This window comes from Pinus tabuliformis, chromosome 1_2 (genome assembly GCF_031772625.1).
Source record: "Pinus tabuliformis cultivar Carrire ecotype Pingquan chromosome 1_2, CPIR1, whole genome shotgun sequence".
Classification (NCBI taxonomy): Eukaryota; Viridiplantae; Streptophyta; class Pinopsida; order Pinales; family Pinaceae; genus Pinus; species Pinus tabuliformis.
Window position 1 is genome coordinate 1,084,718,844 of NC_142298.1, and position 23,005 is coordinate 1,084,741,848.

Sequence of the window (23,005 nt, forward strand, 5' to 3'; positions counted from 1 at the left end):
TATTATGATGTTTCTGCCTGATTGCCTCAATGGACGAAGCAAATGACAAAATGCATTGATATATAATTAGTTGCCCTATCATTTCTGCTTATTTGTATTAAGATCAAATTGTTGATTAAGAAAAGTTCAACGTTCTTTATATTAAACTGGAGCCTTGAATAAACCTATTATTGTGGCTCTCTCGAATCCAACTAGCCAGCTGCAGAGGAGGCCTATACTTGGAGTCATGTATGCTTGTATATATATCCATAGAAGATGTTACTTTACTAACACTAAAGGGCCTTATAATGGTCATTCTTTTCCATTGATATTAAATCTAATAAACTGAGCGGCCTGCAATTTTTTTCAGTGGAAGTCTAAGTTTATTTTTTTTCAATTATGAAAAAAGCTTAATATATTATATTATATAATCAATATTCCGGATATATATAAAACCTGCTAATTTTATCTACATCATACTAATCTATTTGAGAATGCATATCTCGCATCCTATCCAAATAATGACATAAGAAAAACATATTATGGAAATATAGATAGTCGGTATACCCCATTCTCATCCAGAAATAAAACATAAAATGACAGAGTTGTTTACAACAAAAAAACACCCAAAATAAATTATGCACACGGCATATATGCTGCATCTTTATACCGTCTGGCCGAGCGAAAAAAGATAGCAGCATGTCTTTCCGTCCAAAGTGATTGAATTGACAGGAATTAAGACTTTGAAATACCAAAAAAAAAAAAAAATATAAAAATAAAAGAAGGGATATTGAACTTACCCAGGAAATGGAAAGTCTCCGATATTTAAAACATTATGATTCAGAATTATTTCCAAGTGCATATTACCAAATTACCTAGTCATCTTCCTTTTGAAAGTTTATTAACTTCTTTGTTATGTTCTCTGCTAACATGCATGATAATAGAATTGTTGAGTTGATTCCATAGAAGATCAATTCTTCCCATCCAACCATGTAACAATAGATTGGTGATGTTTGCACTACCTTTAATCTGATTTATAATAATCTTAAAATACCCATAAACATGTATGACAAGAATACCCAGGAAATTGGTAAACCATTACCTTTAACATGTCTTGTGCATTTTCACATTAGATTTAGTGAGAACAGAGCATTCTTAAGGTTGATTATATTCATTGTATGTTGAATTTGAATGTTATGATTCTCTTAGTGGATGTAGGTTTTCCTTGATATTGGAATACTGCAACTGACATATTTGTTCCTTTAGTATTGGTATTTCCTTAGGTTGGATTCTCAGAGTATTCACACTTCCGTTCTTTCTTTTCGCTTTTGCAGGGCCACAATGTTTCCCTGGGTTTGGTTTAGGACTCATCATGTCTGGAACCAATCGTGTACATAATGATATGATGTTGGCTGCTGATGATGATTTATCATTTCGTCTTTTTCCTGTCTTTAGTAATTGAACTTTTTGTTAGAAAAACAAATTAGGAGGGGCAGAGGAGAGGAGTCTGGTTCAGAATTCAATTGCGGTAAGGAAGTCTTATGTTGGGGTAAAGATATAGAAACTACAAAGAGACTTAAATAATAAACAGGGAATAACTGAAGACAAAATAGAGTAGAAACAGAAAAGTTGCATAAATTTACTCGTTTAAGACCACATCGCAACATAACATACATTGTATTATATTTAAAAACATCAAAATAGAGTAGAAATAAAAAAGTTGTATAAAGTTACTCGTTTAAGACCACATCGCAACATAACATACATTGCATTATATTTCAAAACATAAGAAAATACATTCATGTGATAAAATGGAGGGTGCAGCTCTAAGTGAAAACACAAAAGACTTACTGCTATTTAGGCATCATTGGGTTGCTGAGTAAAGGTCTGTAAAGCTGGTCTTCACGCGCCCACCAATATTTACTACCTAATAGACTTTCACCCTCTCTCGCTCTCTAACTTGCCCAACGATGCAAATGACTTTTACGTTCATATTTATCTCAACATACAAATTTGACAATAATACATTAGTAATTGTTTCTAATCTTTTAGGTTTTGTGGAGTGTCGGCAATACTCTCAGAGTAAATGTTTGCCCATACCTATTTACCAAAATTCATTAAATGCCTTAAACTCTTTGTTGTGTTTCCGAATGGTCAACTTTGTACTTCTGCTCTCACTTCAGTCCTTTGGCCTACAAACAAAATCGCAACCATGCAGTGGTAATTCACTGGGTTTGCCCATACCTATTTACCAAAATTCATTAAATGCCTTTGGCCTACAAACAAAATCGCAACCATGCAGTGATTGACTGGGTTTGCCCATACCTATTTACCAAAATTCATTAAATGCCTTAAACTCTCTTTTGTGTTGTTGAATGGTAAATGTTGTACTTTTGCTCTCACTTCAGTCCTTTCGCTTGCAAACAAAATAGCAACCATGCAGTAAGTAATTGACTGGACAAGCATGGTGTTTGTGAGTATATTTAAGGCGATGGTTGAGATTAATTTCCAACACTTTTTTGTGATAACCAAAAATACATATACATGTCTACAACTTTGAATTTAGAATACCAAAAGCATTTGAACCAAGAATTTTATGATTCTTAGTCGTTTGACAATTTGAAGAAACATTACGTAAACCATTGTTGTATTAGCAAATCTTGCAATATTTAAGATTTAGCCAAGTCATAACTCGTATTCCTTTTAGACATTTTGTTTTGCTACAATTCAAATTAGAAAAAGTACAGTATTTCTAGGGACTTGTGAATAAGTAATTACATATTTAGAGATCAAATGCAAATAGGTATAATTTATTTTTTACTCTCGAGAAGCCTATCAGAAAATACAACACCGCAGTTCCTTCTGGGTAGGGACTTGTTACTTAGCCACTCATTTTTTTATAATATGAAATTCGAAATAAATAAAAAAGTATTTTTTCTCCATTAATATTTGGGCCACATTTTTAGTTAGCTCCTAACTTATGTCTAGGTAATCTGTATTTAGTTTCTGATGTTAGCGATTTTGAAGTCATACTAACTTATTTCTGGGTAATCTGGATTTACTTTCCATTGTTCTTGTCAGTACGAAAAAATCTTGATAGTATTATAAATCATTGATTCCAAAATACAATACAGTATGATAGAGAGCCAAAACTTGTAGCCCAATAAACAATCTATGTTTCAAAGATGCAGGATACAAAAATAATGCTCTACAAAATACCATAGATAGATCCTGGGGATAGGAGACAAAACCCACAACCGACGATACTTGCAATAACTGAGAAACATGTGCAATTTTAGAAGAAAAATATGAATAAACAGGTACATGAAACATACCAGGGCCTGTAGTATGATCACTATGCACCCAGAATAGAGAAATCTTGGATTTGATGCGATTCGTTCCCCACGGTTATGTTCATATTCCATTTTCCAATCTGTGTATGGAGCCCTTTCTTTGAAATATCATTTGCAAATATATTCTGGAATTTGTCGACATGGTTAATGGAGAAATCCTTTGAAGTTTTCCAGAGAGAAGTGATTCTGTTCATGCAGCCGGACAGATTGTGATTTATTATGGAAATCGTACCGTTAACATGGTCTATTATGAGTTTGGAGTCTCCATAGATTTGCAAGGATTCTATATTTAGGAAGTTACTTAACAGAAGTAGCCCTGATAGAACCATAACTTCCGCTTTGTTGTTTGTACCTTGCCCCCCATTCCAATAGATGGAAAAATGTTGATCCTCCTATATACTTATGAAGACTCCACAAGCACATATTCCATTTTGAGGAGCCCCATCAAAATAAGCTCTAGGAAAACTCCTCTGGGATGGTAGTATTTCCTTTGACTTTTCATTTTTTTGCTGAGGGATGCAGGGTGGAAATGCATTGTACTGGGAAATGATAAGTTCAGAAACAGTTTTAAAACTATCCTTCTTGTCTTGAAATAAAACCTTATTCCTCCATTTCCAGATTGCCCAAAAGACTAATAGAGGGATAGGTCTCCAACTCGCTTTCTATTTACTCCACCATACAAAAGCTTCTTTTATTGAGGAATGAGAAATATAATTGAAGCCAAAATAAGAGACCAGATTCTTCCAAAGCTCCTAGGAATGAACACATTTTAAGAAGATGTGTAAATTGTATTCTTCCTCAGATTTGCAAATTAAGCAAATAGAAGGGCCATACCAGCTCCTCTTTTGCAAATTGTCCCATGTAAGATTTTTATTGTGAAAAACAAGCCATGAGAATATGATAATGTTATAGGGACACCCATATTTCCAAAAAGTGAAAGGGAAGATGTTTTTGGATAGTGGAGTATGGAACTCTAGAAGAGATAGATATATGTATTTTACATAAACATTCATCTTCCCTCCCTTCCCCTTTCAAATAATACCATCCTCAGCTTCAGATCTACATATCCCCCTGTTTTTCATTATCCCAATAATCTGATTCCACTGTTGGGCTAATAAACCATTTAGGCCCAACGCAAAGGCATTTTTCCAGATGGGAAGAGTACCTTGCCATTCATCTATAACCTGTGCCCAGTTAAAAATTTCTTTTTGGTGGAGGAAAAGTAATAACTGTGGAGAAAAAGATATATCTTCTTCTCCGCCCACTATGGGATCAAGGCCAATAATTATATTGTTCCCTATATGAATTCTCCACACAGGGTTTTTGAGAAAGAACTGTTCTATCTTACGGAAGCTCCTCCATATGGCAGATCCCCGGGCAGATCCTATTGTTATTTTCCTGTACCAATAAGTAATATCTCTATTGCCCATGTATTTCATTATGATGGACTTAATCCATATACTGACCCCTAAAACAACTCTCCATAAATATTTACACAGCAAAGCTAGACCAAAATTTCGTAGGTCCATGATACCCCATCCCCCCATCTTCTTTAGAAGGTTAAGGTTTGTAAGTTTAGACAAGTGAAATTTCCTTTTTTCCTTATTACACCCCCCCCCATATAAAATTTGTTGTTAATCTATTCAGATTGTGGATAACACTTGCCGGTATATAAAATAAATGGGCCCAATATACCATTACCTTGGCCAACACAGATTGAGTTAAATCATCCTCCCGACCATTGAAAGGCATTTATATTCCCATCCTGCTATTCTCATAAAGTACCTATTGTGGAGCCACATCCAGTCAGCACTTGTATAACCTAGTGGTTTCAGATGATACCCCAAGTATTTCATGCCCTCTTTTAGTGGTTTCGCTTGTATATTGTAGAGCTGGACAAGATATTCTATTATTTCCATATTTACATCCCCATGATGAAAGGAAGATTTTTCGTCATTTATAAGAAGACCTATAGCTCTTTGAAAATTTACCAAGATTTCGTGCAGATAGTTCTAGAATGCCGAAAGAGCATTGCAAAAATCAATATGTCATCCACAAATAAGTTATGAGAAAAAAAAGTTCCCCCTGCTAATTTTTAGTGATCAACATCTACCCTCCCTGACAACTCTTTTTATATGGAGGCTTAAAGGGTCCATAACAAGAATGAACAGAAGGGGGGAAAGGGAACACCCCTGTCGAAGATCTCTGGTAGTAGAGAAAAAGGTAGATGGATTACCATTGATAAGTATGGCATAGTTGACATTTTTCACACAAGCCATTATCCAATTAGTACATTGATTATTGAGCCCTATTTTGATAAGAAGGCACCTCAGAAATTCCCAATCGAGACAATCATAGGCCTTCTTAAGGTCTATTTTCAGGATGACCGCTTCAATATTTTTTGTGTGCATTGAGTGCAGACATTCTTGAGTAATAACAACAGCTTCTAGGATGTTCCTTCCGATTAAGAAGCCATGTTGTTCCTCGGTCAAATAGCTTGATAGGATGCCTCAAATTCTTCCTGAAATTATTTTGGAAATTACTTTGTATATGGTATTGCAAAGAGAAATGGGTCTGAAGTCTGAAAAAGGGAGAGAAACCTTTTTTTTTGGGATTAAGGTAATGAATGTTGAGGAGATAATATGGTTTAACTTGCCCGTAATCCTAGATTCCTCAACCATATACAAAAGTTCATGCTTCTAAGAAATGAATGAAAAAAGCTATCGTCCAACCATCAGGGCCCAGACTTTTATCCTTTTTAAAAGATTTCATGACCGCCAATAGCTCCTCGTCTGTGACATTAGAAAATAACAGATAATTTTGTTCCTTGTCGAACATGGATGGAAAGGGATCAATACCCCAAAGGATATCCTCAATCTCGATGTCCGAGTTCCTTTTGTATGAATTCTGAAAAAACTTGACTGCTTCTTTTGTAATTTCATCCTGAGTCAGTAACAAGTTGCCCTCCTCATCTTTTATCTCCCATATTGTGTTTATTTCTCATCTTTTGTTTGCATATCTGTGAAATTTTTTTGTGTTCCTATCACCCTCTTTTAACCAAATCACTCTGGTTTTCAATCTCCAGGTTGCTTCTTCAATGGCCAGGAGGTTATTCCTACTTCTTTCCAACTCCCTTATCCAGGCACGTAGTTCCAAAGAAATTTTGTTATTGATCAGTCAAACTCCCCGTGATCCTGTCAAGCTCCCTGTTTATATCTTGAAGAGCTAATATGTTACTAAGCTTCTTTTTGAATTGCCATTCTTTAACACATTTCTTGAGTGATACCAGGCGGCACAGTAAGGTATGGGCATGAGAGGATGGGTCAAGTGGAGAGGACGATAGCCAAGAATACTGAACAATTTTATTGAACTCTGCATCCTCCAGCCATATTCTGTTGAACTTGAAAGGAAATCCCTTCCTGTGGCTATGAGCAATCCATTGCAGGGAAATAGGTCTATGATCAGAAATGAAACATGGTAAAATATTTGAGGAGGGTAACCCAAGACGATCCATCAGCCTGTCATGGATAAGGAAGCGATCAAGTCTTTTTACAAGATATGCATTCTCGAATCTCCCATTATCCCAAGTAGGAGCCATCTTGGAAGGACAAATATCCACAAAGTTGTACTGGAGTATAGAATCCCTAATGATCCCTCCCACTGGATCATTTTTCCTACCTCTACCCCTCACTTAATCATTACTCAAAGTACAGTTCAAATTACCTGCTATCAGTAAAGAGTCAATTTCTATAATCTCAGAGGACAAGAATCTTTTCCAGTATGAAAGACGATCCTTATATGGGGTGTAAACATTTAGAATATGTATATTACCGGACATGCCCCTGAATTTTGCAAGAAGTAGGATACCATCAAAACATCTGAAAGCCCTGGCCGATATCCAGGATGGGTCCCATAGAACATCTAGACCCCCAGAAAGACTGATAGCCCCAGTCGCAACAATATGCCATGAAGGAAACATGCATCCGAAATAGGCTATTGTTTCAGGACAACCATGAATAGTTTCTTGAATAAGGATATTTTTTTACGAAGATGATTGAAATAAATTCTTAAGAGCCAAGAATTTTGGGTCCGCTCCAAGACCCCTTATATTCATAGAAAGAATTTTAATCATGAGGTATTTTCTCCACGCTTACTTACTCTAAGAGGACCACTTAAGGCAATATCTATAATAGGAATATCAATCAGGAATGGATCCTGATGATCATATCTGGACTTATCCCTCCTGCCACGAAAGTGCATACTACCTCTGTTCTACTTCCTTTTATCAGTGATATTTCCCGCCGAGGTAGGACTAATAATAGGAGAGGAGGCTTTCTGAGGTTTGTGAATAGTGAGAGGGTGTAGGTGAAGGGATTCTCTTCTCAAAAGCATATTAAGATCGCTTCCAATCGAATTAGTAGGGGAAGATACTGGCAAATTGAGAGGAGTGATAGAGACAATCTGAGATTTTCCCTTTAAATCAATCTTGTTTTTATCCTGAGAGGAACTGTGCAAGATTGGAGGAGATGGGACTTTAACTTTAGAAGCTGGTCTGTGTTTGACACGAGATGGAGAAGAAGATGGAATGAATGTGATGTGGGATGAAGTATTGATGTCACGATAGGGGTGCAAAATTGGAAGAGGAGACCTAATAGCTTTCCCCGGGGATGGTTCCAGAGGATAAGGATGAGAGTGAAAGACCTCCTGACTACCCAAAGGAGGAAACGAAACCGGATCATTATTAAGAGAATGGCTTAAATGAACCTGAGATTATGATCGGGGATTGGATGAAAGAGCTTCTAGATTCTCTTTTAGGGAAAAAGAGTTTCAGTGAGAAAACTCGCAGGACAGACCATGCGACTTTGAAAGGCTTCTAGACAGAACCAGTGAAACTTTATCTGAAAACGTATCCGTTGCTTTTAATTGATTCCTCTCCTCCCCATCTTCACTGAACTCATTATCCGATAAGTGGATGAAATATTTCACATAGTATTCCTTCCTTTTTTCCTTTCCTCCTGGACGCAGAGGACGGTTCCATTTTAAGTGCGCTGTTTTATGACAGACCGAGCAACGAAAAGGAACACCCCAGTAATCAAGTATCTATTGGATATATAACTCACCCCAATTAAGGTCAATGTGCTCAGGAAAACCACCTTTGTATTCTTTCTCAATAAGAATCCATGCTACCCTTTTATCCTTAGCTCCTAGACATTTGGGATCCACAAAATCAAATTTCCCAATAGCATTCCCAATATCAGAAAACGTCTACTTTGTCCATAATTCGATAGGGAGGCCTGGTAATTTGACCCAAATGAGGTTGTTTAGTGGGGTATTTCACAATGGATTAAAGCCAATATACCATTTGTGGAGAGCCAGAAAGCTTTTCCCATGGACCCAAGGGAGAGCCCATATAGTTTCTAGATCCTTCACATTTAAGAAATGGGAGCTGTACCAATCCTTCATGAGCCTAAAAATCGTGGGAATGTACTCCATTAGAGAATTCCATTTGGAACCAAGCCAAATTCTCATCTGAGCCTCTTCCATATCAGGAAAACGCCATCAACCAACCAAAGCACAGGAATGAAGACTGGCTATTTTGTCCGCGAGAAAGACACTATCCAGATTAATAGTCGATGGAGGCAGGATGATCTTTGCAGGATGATGGTTTTTCTTATGTCGTGGATGTGCATGTCTGCCACCTTTTTGATCATGTAATGGCTGAGAAGGTTGAGGAATCAAATGATCAGCCAGCGAGGACTGCCAGTTCATCGGATTGATAGGTCTACAATGGTTTGCTTCTGTCTCCATGGAAGCTCACACCATAGCTGACATGTCAGACTCAATAGATAATATCTCCATAAGGTATGCGGATATTCCGATAATCGACAGATAAGTAGTTAGGAAAGGACAAACATGCCAAAAGAGCAAAAGATGGGGAGCAAATCATCTTTGCTCTATCTTTTAATTCAATTTCCGTTGTTAGTGATTTTTGAAGTCATGCTAACTTATTTCTGGGTAATCTGGATTTACTTTCCATCGTTAGTGATTTTTAACTACAACACTATGACAGTCTACCAGCTCAGATGAAAGGTAACCCTCAATAGTTTGAGATAAAATATCAATGACATTTTTGGAAAAAAAAGAACTCTATTTTTTTTTAACTTCAAAGCACATGACAAGGGTCGATTATATAAGAAATTTAAAAGCATTTCACGCCCAAAATTCCTTGTTTTGCCATCAAAATCCAACTCTGGATCCACCTAATACATAAATGAGTGTTTGAAGGCATAGTTCAAACACAGTTTAACCAATTGACATTTTGTTTGTATGCTTTTCTTTTTATGATATGATGTTTTTTTTTTATTGAGATTCTGTAAATACTATTTGCTATTTTTTGTTTTTGGATTTTTGATGATAAGATAATTTTGCTATTTAAATTTCATTTAAAAATGTTAAAATAAATTATAATCGTAAATAATCAAAATAATCAAGATTTATAAATTTAAAAATAAAACATTCAGTTTTTAATCAAATTTTCGAAATATTGCAAGGATGTGGTATTTACCACCAAGACACTATTTAATGATCTCATATGGAAATCCGTGGCATACTAATATTATAATTCCCCTGAAATTCCCATGCGAATTAAATTCACCAAGATTTTGAAATGCCGAGTACCAAAAATCCCAACCATTTTAATAAATTGGATTTAGAGTTAGTGTTAATTTTAATAAATTCTGACAACATGCTCGTTACAACGCCGTCACTTCTGGCAACATGTTCGTAAAAAAATCAACTCGCCGCATAACAATGCTGTCATTTTAAAGGGACGGTTTACAACGTGTTCGTATTTAAATACAACCTCACCTTGTAATGATGTCTTTGCACTGTAGTACGCTTTATGCTTTTAGGTGAGGGTTTACATTGTATTTGAAGGGAGGGAATGATTGTTCTGTTAGAAAGGTAGAGAAGATAAAACACAATTCACACATAAAACATTATCTTTTGTTCTTATATTGATCACACAAAACATAATGCTTACAATGAACTTGGTGAAGGGTATTTAAACCTTTTCCAACTAGCTAATTGCCTAAAATATCTTGACATGCAACTACATGCAATCTCACACTCAAATTAGTCTATCACTTAACTCACTTGACTCAACACTCAAACACTGACATGCAACTACATGCAATCTCACACTCAAAGTAGTCTATCACTTAACTCACTTGACTCAACACTCAAACACTCAATCATGCAATCACTTAGCTAACCGACTCTATTTTTAGCTAACTCCTCATGCAGGAGTAATTCTCTTATTTTAACACTCCCCCTTAATTATGACTGCTAAACTAAAACATGACTCATGACAACTCAAACATGCCTGCTGGTCTATGTCTCAGCTAGGCTTACAACACCCAAGTTTCTTCTATGAAACTCAAGCACATCTTGTGCTAATGACTTAGTAAATATATCAGCCAATTGATCACTAGATTTACAAAGGTTCAAGTGAACTTCTTCATTGCTCACAAGTTCTCTAATAAAGTGATATCTAGTATCAATATGCTTGCTCTTCTGATGAAACACAATATTCTTGGATAGTGCAACCTGATGAGCCCCAATTTTTGGTAACAATTTGGGCTCATTTGGCCTACTTACCTTGCTCAACCCTTCATCTTTTAACACTTATGCATTCATTTCTTATTATATTCGTGTTATTTGTAGGAAGAAGGGCAGGCATTATATATATGTGGCTAATACATGATGATTTCAGGTTTTTTGGCATTAAAGAGAGCAAAGACCACGCAAATGGAGACAAGGAGACAGCAAAGGTGGCATTGCAGGTTCATAGGGAGGTTGTCCACATTCTTGATGACCTTCCTCGTGATTTCCACCTTAACTCCGAGCTCCAACAGCTCTCCCCACCGAGCTTAAAGGCAGCCAACGGATTCTACAGGAACAGTAGTTTGACTTTCAGTTGGACAGCCAAGCTCCACGAATTGAGGAAGCCAGCTTGATCTTCATCATGTATAAATATGAAGGCCGTAGCCTTTGATAGGAGCTTTTTGAACTTTTGAACTACTGTTGCAATTTCTAAGCACGAGCTACAGCTCGGTTTTTGCTTTTTGTAAGCCAGTTTTGGCATGATGTTAGACTCATGATTATTTGATAAAGGCAGGCAACTTTGGATTCAATTCTGAGTTTTTAAGGGAGCTATAGCTCTCAGGTTAGGGCCCAACCTGAGAGCAATAGACCTCCTTTTCCTTGTATTGTTACTTGTTTTCCTTTCAGCACTTTATTTCTTTGCTTTGACATGCATTTGAAAAAACCACAGTCTGCTGATTTAATTTCTTTAATGTGATTGGATAGGATTAGTTTATTGTTAAAGTGCTTTTAGTTGCTTAGGTTAGAGTAGGAGGATTGTAGTTCATTAGATCTCCAAAAAAGGTTGATAGTGCACTCGCTGCCATCTCTGTTTAGAGATTGGGGGTGTGGGCTGTACCAACCACCAAAAAACGCAGTCTTATACTTTCATGCAAGCTGCTGCACAGTCATTTCAATTGTAGATCCATCCATGCATTCTAATCTTGAGCACTACTTCTTCGTTCCAACATCATGCACGATTTTTCTCCACACTTTACATTGCTGTTCATTGGTTTAATAACACAGTTAGAATAGGTTGATGGAATTCTCGGTTTTGTGCAAGATATAGAGGACTTGTTTCTTTTACACTGCATAGCATCACTTTATCGTGTTCTTCTTCTTCTCAACCACACCTGAAGCCACTTGCTCGACCTCTGTTCAGCTCGTTAGCCTTCCAACCCTTCCACTTCTCATGTAGCTCCATCTTTTTAACTTTTCCTTGCTTCCACCCTTCTATTCACCAACCAACTGTACCCACTCTTTCCTCATCTCATATCTCTAACTCCTCCTTCACCTTACCCATCCACCCATACCACTCCTCCATCACCCAAAACTCCAACTATAGCACATCCTGTAGAAGTTAGTAGACTTCCTGTAGAAATCTCGAGCTTCCTGTAGGATCCCCTGCAGACATCCTGTAGAAGCCTGCAAACTCGGTTGCCGAGCATCTGAACGTTATGGACTCCTGTGGAATGATGTTAGGGATCCCCTGGAACCTCTCCTAGCCCTCTTGACCTTTCCCAAGCTTTCTTTCCCTTCGCACTACCCCTGCACAGTCAAAACCTAATAAGAAACGAAATCATACTAACTCCAACCACTTAAGCAAAAATACAAAAATGAGTTCTTTTCAATAAAAGTAGTTTAAATTCATGCATCTCATCTCACTAGAAGTAATGGCATCATTTTTAGACATTTTCACTCCCACCATTGCATCATAGAGATTAAGCTAGTCAGATTAGGGTTTCCATGTTTTGGTTGGCTTTCAGTTCATTTTTGCAAAGTAGATTAATTTCCTTTGAGATAGCCTTCGTCCATCGTTTAGAAAGCTTCTTCTGAGAACATCTAGAAGCTGGCTTGAGCCCTAGCGGACTTGTGCCAGCTGACCAAGTGACAGCTGCGACAAGAGCTAGTACTTGTGCATACAGCACCGTCGCTTCCAAGTTTGTTATGAACTACCGGGTTGATAAAATTAGAGATAGGAAGCTCTAGGAGTTGTAGCATTATTGCTACAATACTGGAGCCCACCATCTTTTTGGCGCCGTTTCCAGGGAAGCGTCAGAGTATTAGTAATTGTTGCTTTTCTTCTATTTTCTTACTCTTGCCTTCTGCCAAGTAGTTTATTTCATTTCCATTTTGCAAAAGTAGCATAAACATTTCCTGCTTTCCTAGATTAGCCTTTCAATTTCGCAATTTCAATTCTGCAAGCGTAGATTAGCATTTCAATTCTGCAAGCGTAGATTAGCATTTCAATCCTGCAAGCGTAGACTAGCATTTCCATTCCTGCAATTTCATTTGAGCAAAGTAGATTAGTTCTTTCCTGCTTTCAATTCAATTCTGCATCTTTATTTCAGTAAGATAGTTAGTTGTAGATCAATCTGTTTCAGTTTTGCAGGTACCAAAGAAAAAAGAACAAAAGCAATCAAAAAAAAAAAAAAGTCTTTCCATTTCATGCCTCGTAGGAACCGAGATAAAACAGGCAAATTCCTACCCAATACCCCCACCACATCACTGAGTCACCCTTCTCTCTTCTTAGGTGGCAGTGATCCAGAAGAACCTATAGGTGAACCTCCTGAGATATACGAAGATCCTATAGCAGAAGAAGAATTAGAGACCATCCCATCTGAAGCTATGGCTGACAATAGAAGAGAAGATGATAGAATAGAAGGTGCCTTCCCCATCCGAGAGACCAATGGAGAGATGAAAATGAAGAACATTAGCCCCTCCGCTTTACCTCACTTCCATGGACTGACCACTGAAGATCCTGATACCTTCCTGTTTGAGTTTGTTGTCCTTTGTAGAACCTATGACTATACTGAAGATGAGCAGAAGCTAAAACTCTTCCCTTCAACTCTTAAGGATGCAGCATTATGCTGGTTCATGGGCTTACCTGGAAATAGTATCACTACTTGGGCTCAGATGCAGCAAGCTTTCAATACGAAGTACCGGGATTACTGTAGGTCCAAGGAAACCAAGGGAGAAATCTTTCGGATGACCATGGGAAATGATGAGTCCTTAGAGGATTATGAGGAGAGGTTCCAACTTAGCTATAAGTGGGCCAGGTGTACACTTGACCCTGAATCCCTCAAGTTGGTCCTGCTCCGAGGAGTCCCTGAAGACCTCTTAGATACCCTTCACATGTTAGCTGGGGGGGACATTTACCAATTGCCTTATGAGGACATCAAGACTGTGTTTAGAAACCACTCCAGGGCAGCTCGGAAACGAGGTAGAGGAAACCTCCTCTCAACTGCTGTTCCTTTCTCCAAGCATGAGTTTGCAAATCAATTAGAAGATCTTAAGAGTGAGGTGAGACAGACCATCGCCATGCAACTGGACACATTCAGGATCCAGCAGAAGAAGGAAGAAGCTGAGAGAGCCTTGGCTATCTTCTACCCTAGATGTACAAGGAGACACCCTAAGAACGAATGTCCATTGCATTCGGTTGAAGTGTGTTTCGTTTGTGAGGAGGACCATCCCACAAACCAATGTCCAACCTTACCTGGATTCAAAGCCATGTACCAAGGGACAGAAGCTTCCACTGAACCTCTATACTACCTCAACCAAAGGAGGCCACAAGGACCTAGACCTTACCAGCAGGGGATGCAAGGGGCACCTCAAGCTTATTACAGCCCCAACCAATCGACTCCTATGCCTTCCTGGGGTCCCCCAGCTCATCCTTCCTAGTCCATGCCTCCTCCATGGCCTTATCCACCTCAGTACCCTACTCAACCTACTTCTCATTCATATCATTCACATGCCCAACCACAACCTCAGTGGAATGCACCTCAGTCGGGGTGGAGGCCCCAGTACAACACTCCTCCTGCCATTTTGCCTCCACCACCAGTTCAACCTCAGCCATTACCTCTTGCTCCTCCAAGGCAACCTCAAATGCCTGCTCAACCGAACCCGAACCCCAACAATAGACAGGCCCAACAGGTATACACTGGGGAAACCTCATGCCCTACCTATGCTGTGGAGATCCAGGAGATCAATCTTCGATCTGGAAAGACTCTTCCAGATCGCCAACCTCCTCCCCCAGAGGATGAGGAAGATAAACAGGAAAGTGAACCAAAGGCTATTCCACCATTTCCTGAGAGATTAACAGCCACCACACAACCCAACCCAGAGGAGGATGAGCTTCTGGGTGAGCTCAAGCAGTTGTGTGTGAAAATACCACTTCTCCAAGCCATCAAGGATGTGCCAATATACAACAAACTGGTTAAGGAAAAGTGTTTCAAACACCCAGGCAGGCGAAAGAGAGATGCTTCAACCATCAATGTCTTGGGACAACTGTATGACCTTATGTTAGGACAAGTCATCTGCCCAAAGTATCTAGATCCTGGGAGTCCTGTAGTAGATTTCCACATCAATGGCACCATCATACCACACACCTTGATTGATCTGGGGGCTGCCATTAATGTGATGACCAGGGATACCATGCTCAAACTCAATCTTCAGGGTTCCTTGAGGAAGACCTCGACAGTACTGCAACTAGCAGATCGCTCCACTGTGACTCCCGAAGGGATTGTGGAGGATGTCTTGGTCTCTATCGACTCTTGGGAATACCCTGCAGATTTCTTGGTTCTGCAACCCAAGGCAAAGCTTACTGGATATCCTCTCATTTTGGGAAGGCCTTGGTTAGCGACTGCAGATGCTTACATAAGTTGTCGTGCAGGAAACATGACCATCAAAAATGGTCCTATGTCCAAGCAGCTAGTCCTGTACCCTCCTGCCCAACCCGCCTTAGAGCATGACTTACCAATTTGGTTGGAGGAAGGAGAAGAGGATGAGGTGTACTCAGCACCTTTTTGCACCCTAGATACCACTAGAAGAAACCCCCCAACCGAGGATGACTTGATTGAGACCTTGATCCAGAATCCACCTTCCAGTGCACTATCCTTAGAAAAATTGGTGGAGGATGCCCAAGCCAGCACCTTAGTGGATCTTTGTACAACCAACCCTGTCACTCCCAGAGTCAAAAATGTGGAGTTCGGCCCTGAGAGAACGTTAAAGATCAGCTCCTCCCTATCTCCTTCCCAGGAAAAGGAGCTGTGTAGCCTGTTGGCCAGTCACCTAGATGCTTTTGCTTGGAGCTATAAGGAGATGAAAGGAGTCCATCCTTCAGTCTGTACCCATCACATATACATCAAAGAGGATTGTAAGCCGGTTAGGCAACCTCAGAGGAGAATGAATCCAGCCCTTAAGGACATTGTCAAGTAAGAATTGCAAAAACTGTTGGATGTCGGATTCATTTACCCCATCTCAGATAGTGAATGGGTGTCCCCTCTGGTCTTAGTTCCCAAGAAAAATGGGAAGTGGAGAATCTATGTGGACTACCAAGAACTGAACAAAGCTACCAAGAAAGACCATTTCCCTCTACCTTTCATAGATCAAGTGTTGGATGGACTGGCAGGAAAGAAGTTCTTCTCTTTCCTGGATGGGTTTAGCGGGTACAACCAGATCCAAATCAGCCCGGAAGACCAAGATAAGACCACCTTCACTTGTCCTTGGGGGACCTTTGCCTATCGTGTCCTTCCCTTTGGGCTATGCAATGCTCCTGCTACCTTCCAGAGAGCTGTCTTGAGCATCTTCTCGGAGCTGGTCCATGATGCAGTGGAAATCTATATGGATGACTTCACTCCTTATGGGGCCAACTTCCAGGAAGCATTTTCCAATCTGGGAAAAGTCCTAACCAAATGCATTGAGATGAACTTGTCCCTTAGTCCTGAAAAATGTGAATTCCTAATGACTGAAGGGACCGTGCTAGGCCATACCATTTCTTGCCAAGGGTTACAGGTGGATCCTAACAGAATTGCTCTCATCAAGAAGGTTCCACCTCCTCAAAAGGTAAAGGATGTTCGGAGTTTCTTGGGATTAGCAGGATATTACCGGAGATTCATTAAAGACTTCAGCAAGCTAGCCTCGCCATTGTTTGGCCTGTTGGCAAAAGATGTGGAGTTTAAATGGACTGACGATTGTCAGAGGGCTTTGAATGAATTGAAGGACAAGTTGGTGTCAGCCCCAATCTTGAGAGGTCCAAACTGGGCCCTACCTTTCCACATCCACACTGATGCCTCGAACAAAGCCATAGGTGCAGCTTTAGGACAAGTTGAGCAAAAACTTCCATATGCCATTTACTTTGTTAGCAAAAACTTGTCCAAAGCTGAGCTGAATTACACTGTAACCGAGAAAGAATTCTTGGTTGTGGTCCATGCACTGAACAAGTTCCGACATTATATCACTGGCTATCAAAAATTTGTACATACAGACCATGCTACAATTAGATATTTAATGAGTAAACCAGATGTGAATGCTCGTATTATTAGATGGTTACTTTTATTGCAGCAGTTTGATTTGACCATTGTTGACAAACCAGGTAGAGAAAATGTTGTTGCTGACTTTTTATCTAGATTGGATTTGTCTGCAGATGAGGATGGAACAGTGGATGACCAGATGCCCGATGAACATCTGTTTGCTATTTCAGTACTCTCTCCATGGTTTGCTGATATAGCAAACTACCTTGTTTCAGCACAGTTCCCTCCGCACCTATCTTCAAGAGAGAAGAGCAGAATCATCAGAAAAAGTGCCTCATTTACTTGGATCGGGGGCAATCTGTTCAAGCTTGGCCCCGATCAGATCTTAAGGCGTTGTGTAAGGGAGGAGGAAGTCTTTGATACCCTCCTCACCTGTCATGATGGGCCTTGTGGAGGACATTTTGCAGCAAAGAGAACTGCCTTCAAAATCCTGCATGCAGGCTACTATTGGCCCACACTTCATCAAGATGTCAGAAGATATATCAGCCAGTGTGACCAATGCCAAAGAATGGGGAAACCGACCCAAAGGGATGAGATGCCTCTCCAACCTCAGGTGACTCTTGAGCCATTTGAGAAGTGGGGTATGGACTTTGTGGGCCCAATCAACCCTCCTTCGAGGCAAAGGTCTTACATCATTGTGTGCACTGATTACCTGACAAAGTGGGCAGAGACCAAAGCAATCAAAGCAGCAAAAGAAGAAAAGGTGGCCGAGTTCTTAAGAGAAAACATCTTCTACAAGTTTGGCTATCCAAGAGAGCTGGTCACCGATCAAGGGAGCCAGTTCACATCCAACCTGGTTGAAGACCTACTAGCTCATCACAAGATCAAGCATAAGACTTCCACCCCCTACCACCCTCAAGCAAATGGGCAGGTGGAAGTCACCAATAGAGCATTAGAAGGGATCTTGACTAAGGTGGTGAGCAGCAGCAGAAAGGACTGGGCAGATCGCCTGGTTGAGGCCACATGGGCTTACAACACCACTTGGAAGACCACCACCAGCTTCACACCTTATGAGCTGGTCTATGGGAAGAAAGCTTTGTTGTCCATTGAATTTGAATACAACACTTTGAGGATGGCAGCTCAGCTGGACCTAGATCTCAGCCATGCACAACAAGAAAGGTTATTGCAGCTGAATGGACTGGATGAGCACCGAATGCAGGCCCTCCTTCACTCGGAAGTGGTTCAACTTCAGAGAAAGGTGTGGCATGACCAACACCTCCATGACAAGCAATTCCAGCCGGGAGATTGGGCCTTGTTGTATGACTCCAAATACAAAGATTTCAATGGGAAGATGAGAACCAGATGGCTAGGGCCATATGCAGTGAAAAAATGTCATGAAAATGGATCTGTTCTTATTCGGACCATTGATGAGGAAGCCATCCCCATGCTTGTCAATGGGCATCGATTGAAGATTTACAGGAAGCCTCTCTCAAGACAAGAGTTCATCAAAACTATGGAGAAGTCAGTGTTGGTCATAGAGAAGGGTTCTGCCTCTGCTTTGGGCATACCCTAAAAAATCTAAAAATAAAAAATAAAATTAATAATAATAAATAATAAAGATCCTTGGGTGAAAACCTTTCTGAGGCGCCCAAGGCAGGTGGTAGGGGTGAAAACCTCATTGAGGCGCCCCTATTGTCTTTCAAAAAAAAAAGAAAAAATTTGAAAAAGATCCCTGAGTGAAAACCTCTCTGAGGCGCTCAGGGCAGATGGCAAGGGTGAAAACCTCATTGAGGCGCCCCTGTTATCTTTCAAAAAAAAAGGGAAAAAAGAAAAAGCAATAAGCAAGGAAGACAAAGACAGCGAGTTTATAATGTGAAGTTGCATGCAGATTGCAGGTGTCCTATGGAGGAGAGGGAGCCTCTCAACTCAGAGCCAAGGATCCTTATCATACTGCTAGGAGACCTCACCAGCACCTCCTCCAAGAATATTCACTTCCTCCAAGGTATGTGCACAATTTAATCATGGCTTGAGTCTTCTACAGGAAGATGCAGACCTTCTACAGGAAGATGCAGACTTTCTACAGGAAGGTGCAGACTTTCTACAGGAAACGCAAAATTTCTATAGGAAGCTCTGTATTTCTACAGGAAACTTCCTGTAGAAGTTCAGGATGGGCCAGAATTCATTTTATGAGGAGATCTAACGGCTAAGGATCGGTTTGGACGCATGCAAGCTACTGTTGTCACCTTGTTCCACCATCCTTGTCGACATGCAACAAAGTTACCTGCACCAGCAAAGCAGATCGATGAGTTTTCAAGGAGAAAGCAATTTTTAAGATAAACAAAGGCTGATATCTCATACCATATCCATCCCAGTCATCTAGAAGCTCCGGGAGCGTGATCGTGAGGCCAGATCCTTCGTCGTGCAGCATGCACCCAAGGAGGAAGAACTGTTACAAGACATCCCGCGGGAGTCCTGTAACAGTTAAGCCCGCTAGAGTGGATACCATTCACAGCGCTGGCCATATGCAATGAAACGCGGGCGCATGCAGCCAAAGCATCCAATCCATCGTCGGCAGCCTGTAAACATGAACCTCCGGGCCTGTGCAAATTCATCAGCGGCAGATAGATCCACTCATCATCGTCCAAAAGCCGAAAAATCGTGTTGCAGCCGCACAGGTAAGTGTCTCGACCCTTCCTTCCATCAGATTGCATCAATTTTACTTTGAATTGTTTGCAAAGTGTGAGGTGAATGGGTTGAACAGTGGTATGGTCATTTGAATGGCCACGTCGACCGGTTAATGGTCCAGTCGGATGTTTGGATGGCGGCCGTGACAAAAGGAATGGGCAGCACGCACGTGAGAAAAATCCCGTCGGGAAAAACAAGTCTAACGAGAATGGTGGCAGCGGATCTGCTGGGGGATGATCGGCAGTAAGTGAACTCGTAGACAAATGATGGAACAACGTCATCCAACGGTCCGGTGGGGACAGCTCACCCTCGCACCACGGATTCCGCCGATTCAAATCTAATCGGCTAGATTGCCCGCATGCATTTATCATCCACCGTTTGAACCTCAAGTGAACATTCGGATCCCTCTGCAGTTCGGAACTCCGAGCCTTTGGCTATCAGAACGCCTGTGAAGCAACACCGAGAGCGCAGACCAACTGCAGTCTTTCCCAGAAATCACGCGCTGCTCCTACAGGAAAGCTGCTCCTACAGGAACGTTGTTTCTACAGGAAGGCGGGTTCCTCACGTAAAAAGGTGGCAGATTAAAAAGGTAACCCTGAACTCTCCATGCAATTGGTTTTAAAGGTGGCAGAATCGTCGTCTACAGTCTGGTCATAGGAAGTTGTTGCAAGTATTGTCTGCTGTGCATAGACTGTCGTTCTACAGGATGTCAGTATAATTAAAATGTGTTAAGGTCCTCAGGGATAAATTTCGTGGATTATGTGCATGACAGAAGCGTAATTCTACGCTCTGTCTCAGTAAGCTAAATTTCCTTCGCATTCGCCACCTCTAGTTAAAACCACAGTTTTTATCATGCCGGGTGGGTTTATTAGACGGGAACCCACTGATTCATCAAAGTTAAGGGAAAACCAGGAAGTGGTGGAGCTCTTCACACGAGCACAATGGATATCCTTTTGTGACAAGTTGCAGGGTTATGACGACGAAGTGGCAGAAGAATTTTTACAAGCTTTGAGGCCGAAATCCAAAACATTGGCCACTGTGAATTTCAGGGGCCTAAGCCTCAAGCTCACCCCGCAATATATCAGTCGAATTACTGAACTTCCAATGGGTTTTCCATGGGATAAGCAAGAAAGGAAGTTGAGCCAGCAAGCCAAGAAAGAATTATTTCCACCTGAGGAGGAATTCTCGGAGGACAAAAATGGGGTGCGTAGAACCAGTTTGTTGCCACCATGGAATGAAGTTAGCCTGCAGATCATGAAGTATATAACCTGTGAAGGCCGTTTTAGCATTGTGTACGGGTATCACTTTAGGTTGCTCACTGAATTGAGGCACCAGATTGATCTTCCTGTAGAAAATAAACTGAGCATCCCTTATTTCCTGCTACAGTCTTTAATTGAGTGTGCCACAAAGTTAAAAGAAGGCATACCAGATCAGGTAGCCCACCATGGATTGATCAAACTTCTTGTGGAGGATGCACTTCATTCATATAAGGTTCCCCTCTCATGGGAAGCATTCAGAAATTTGACAAGAGATGGAGACATAAGGATGTTGACCGAGGAAAGTGGTTCCTCCAGCAGTGAGGAAAAAGAATCAGTGGCCGCGGGAAAGAGAGAAACAGGCCAGAAGACCCCGACCACAGTGCAGAAGAAAGAGCAAAAGAAGAAGCATGAGAAAAAGGATGACAAAGAAAAAGGTGACACACCCATCTTGTCAGCAAGAGAGAAAAGGTTGCAGAGCAGAACGGACAAAGCTGAGAAGGTCCACATCAGCCCAAGTACCTCATCAGCACCCGCAACCAAACCAAAAAGCAAAACCCATGCAGCAAAGCAAGCCAAGGTGGTGACACCTGTGTCTACAGGAAAGCAGAAACAGGCTTCTACAGGAAGCCCGAAAACAGAGAAAGGGTCTTCTACAGGAAGCCCGAAAATTATTGGAAAAGGGTCTTCTACAGGAAGCCCGAAAGCTGTTGAAAAAGGGTCTTCTACAGGAAGCCCGAAAATTGCTAAAACAGGGTCTTCTACAGGAAGCCCTGACAAAGTGAAACCCAAGGAGAAGAAAGCTGATATTCGTGAGAGGGAGGCAGCAGCTGTGCTGGCCGCCCTCAGCACGCCACCTAAGCCAAAAGCGAAAAGAAAGAGGGAGACCCCTCTATACTTTAAAGCTCGAAGAAGTGTCCGAATAAAGACGCGCAAACCACAGACTCCGTCCAGCAGCCCGATTGTTATTGAAGATACCCCTACTTCGCCCAAGGAAAAGTCCCCCTCAAGGATAACAGTCACCTATGAGAAGGGGAGCCCAAAGAAAACTAAGTGGCAAGAAAGGTTACTGAAAAAGCTCGGCTACAGGAGGCTGAAAATGTTCTACAGGAAACTCTGACCCGGCTACAGGAAACAGAGAGGAGGGAAGGTGAAGGACCCTCATCACCACCAAGGGAGGGCGAGGTAGAGCCACCTAAAGAGGTAGAAAAAGAACATATACCAGAACCTAGCCCTCAGCCTAGTCTGAGTTCATACTACACCTTTTTAGAGGCGGGCAAAATCATACCGCAGAAATTTACTGTGCCTCTGTTTTTTGCATTAGAGGAAGAAAGAGTCCGTACACACACGTGGATGAAGATAGCAAAGTCAAAGGGTGTGGCGGACATAGGACCTTTACAAGAGCAGCTCAAGGAGGTCAGAAGTGAATTGTCCATGGCCAAACACGTGGCTAATTGCCAACGTGTGTTTCTACAGGAAGAAAACCAGAAGCTGAGATTGCAGCTACAGGAGCTAAGGGCAGGGGCAGGTACATCCTCCAAGGACACCACAGAGGAACAACAAGACGGAAAGGAACTGACCACCGGTCTTGAGGAGCCAATGACACACCTACAGGAAGCAGGACAGCAAGCAAAAATTGAAGTGCAAGTCTTAAAACAACAGCTGCAACAAAAAGAGGCACAATTGGCCTGCATGGCCAGTTGGGCCATGGAGGCAATACGGTGCAGACAACCTGCAAAATCCTATGGTTTGTACTTGAAAGACCAATGGCTGTAGTTCCAAATAAATACCTTGGCACAAAGAGGTATTTCTCAGATCCAAGACCCACAACAATTTT